General features: G+C 46.7%; 3 non-coding genes across 3 annotated transcripts; 1 reads left to right on the top strand and 2 right to left on the bottom strand.

Moving 5' to 3' along the window:
• Positions 1-331: 331 nt before the first annotated feature.
• Positions 332-524, bottom strand: LOC128982343 (U2 spliceosomal RNA). Its single transcript, XR_008489652.1, has one exon. It is a non-coding gene; the product is annotated as a U2 spliceosomal RNA (small nuclear RNA).
• A 1,241-nt stretch (positions 525-1,765) lies between these two features.
• Positions 1,766-1,886, top strand: LOC128982280 (U5 spliceosomal RNA). Its single transcript, XR_008489591.1, has one exon. It is a non-coding gene; the product is annotated as a U5 spliceosomal RNA (small nuclear RNA).
• A 147-nt stretch (positions 1,887-2,033) lies between these two features.
• Positions 2,034-2,247, bottom strand: LOC128982254 (small nucleolar RNA U3). The gene has a single exon (XR_008489567.1). It is a non-coding gene; the product is annotated as a small nucleolar RNA U3 (small nucleolar RNA).
• Positions 2,248-2,500: the final 253 nt, after the last annotated feature.

Below are 2,500 nucleotides of genomic sequence, written 5' to 3'. Positions count from 1 at the left end.
TCTTATTGCTAATTTTTTGTTATTTACAATAGTTTTCACCGTTTACTGTGACACACTTGTATTCACATTAGGCATACATTTATTTTTATTTATTTGGAATACTCGGTATGTTGTGTACAGCAAACAATACTGTAGTCTATTAACGAACTAGTGTTGACTTAATAACAACGGTAACATGAACGACCCGTCGTGTCGTCTCGTCAGCGGTCGCTCGAACGTCGATAATAATTTATTCGGTCTACATTTTTACAATGCAGTACTTAGAATCAATTAATTGATGCGTGTCAATATCTCTGTACTACTTATTATTAGTTGAACGTACGATATGGTATTATGGTGGGCCGGTCCCGGCGGTACTGCAATGCCGGGTCAACCCGTGACAGAGGTGGAGCAAGCTCCTAGCACTCCGTCGATTTCCAAAAATCAGTTTAACAAACTGGTCCCTCGATGAGGGACGTATCAGATGTTAAGCTGATAAGAACAGATACTACACTTTGATCTTAGCCAACAGGCCGAGAAGCGATACTTGACCGAGGATTTTCAAAATTCTCGGCCACTTTGCAACCACCCCCGTTGGTGTGAGTTTTTCACGGAATCGCGGGGCCTTCGGACACCGTCGGCGGCAAACCGGAGTAGAAAATACTGAAAAAAGGGCTTCCAACTGCGACAGGACGAGAGAATAACAACAACTGTTTCCGTACTATGTGTACGTGAGTGTGTTGTTGATCGACTTATTTCAACACTCTCGTCTGCGAACGCGTACGAGAACCGACTCGGGCCCCGAACAGTCCGGGTGCTAATGCCAGTTCTGTCCACGCTGTCCACGCCGGTTGTAGCGCTAGCGTCGCGAGACTAGGTCCACGTCAGAGGGTTCGTTCGTCGTCGGTCTCGTCGCTGGCTCCCGCTATCCGGCAGTCGCGTCACCGATAATAACGAGATAGTGTAAAAATCTGTAACACGTCGAATCGCCATTCTTTTTAACGACTGCTATCGTGTCCGTCGTGCACAGGTCGAATATGTTAACGGGAGAATCGCGTTTGTCGCGTCCGCCTCTCGGTCTGAACTATGCACTTTGCGAGAACTACCCAACTCTTCTCCTATTGGTCGAATCAAACAAAACAGGCCACGCCCACTTTTCTACCACGTAAAACGACATATTGTGTTTAATACCGTCAGTTTACCGATCGGGCTATATAATTCTATCTCGATCAAAGGAAATTGCCGCCGCCCAGAAATTCACTCTCTCTTAGTGTGTTGTTTCATTTTTTTTTTATTCTAGAAATTCATTTCTTTGTTATTATCATTTTTATTTTCATTTTCATTTTCGTTTTCGTTTTCATTTTTATTTCATTCCATTTACTTTTTTACTACAATTTTACTGAAAATCATGATACACGGTGTCTCGTCGAACGTCGTCGTCCCCCTCCTCCTCGTCACACACGTGCAGTGCTAGTTCACGCCGTGTGGAGCGCTAGTAGCGCAGCGCGAGGTCCACGTCGCGTCGCCACGACGAGGCTGCAGCCCGGCTCAGGCTCACCTCGTTCCCGGCCGGCGGCGCAGTTTAGTAACAGTGGTGACACGCGCAATCGGCACTCTTGCCGACTGGTGTTCCAATAAGATACGTCCACTGTGACGGGTCCCGTTTGTCTAGATTGTTGTATATTTCGTAACATCGTGTTTTACGTGTGGACATTCGTGTCAGTTGGCTCTCGCCGGCTCTAACTGAGTCCAGTACTAGTGGGTCGCTCGGGTTTCGTCACGCGCTCCACTCTGGTTTCCCTTCAAAACGAATAAATCTTTCGCCTTTTACTAAAGATTTCCGTGGAGGGGAACACACGATGAGTCTATAAACAAATTTTTAATTAGCGCCCGATCCTTATGGGATTGGGCCACTCACTCGAGTACAATGTTGATTGATTATCACCTCACTGAGCACGAATATACTGTCGTGTAAAAACCTATGACACGCTTGTATTCAATTCAATTGAAGATTGATATTATAAGTTGTTTATTTCATTTATTTTTTTTTTTTTACCACTCTGAACGTCCACCTCTCGACCAGTACCCTAAGGTAAAGGCTGAACGATCATCGATGACGTGCTCCCGTGCCGCTAGGGCCCGGGACCTCGTCTGCCTCACGCTCAGAGAGATGGACCGTAACTCTTCATCGTGGCTGGTATCCACTTCCGTAATGGAGTGTATAAATGAAGATCTTACTACAGAAATGATCCTGTGAAGTATGATCTTGACACGACGTCGGTCACGACCGACGGTCCAGCCGAATTCGATCGTACACAACCCTGTGAGAATCAATATATAAACACTATCGACAGACAATCTCGCGCCGGACTCGGACCTCAGTAAAGACGCTGTTCTGCAAGGAGCTCAGTCACAGTCTAAGCGAAATAAGTCGCAAACAGCACGCGACCGTTTGCCGATCGGTTTCTATAGCGTGGTTTCACCTCGTCTCCGCGCCGGCGCAGCCAGTGACCGACGACGT

This window comes from Macrosteles quadrilineatus, unplaced genomic scaffold (assembly GCF_028750875.1).
Source record: "Macrosteles quadrilineatus isolate MER2022 unplaced genomic scaffold, UCM_ALF_1.0 Scaffold_204__1_contigs__length_187771, whole genome shotgun sequence".
NCBI classification, from domain to species: domain Eukaryota; kingdom Metazoa; phylum Arthropoda; class Insecta; order Hemiptera; family Cicadellidae; genus Macrosteles; species Macrosteles quadrilineatus.
Note: the sequence above shows the minus strand (reverse complement) of the source record. Positions and strands in the feature narration are given on the sequence as shown.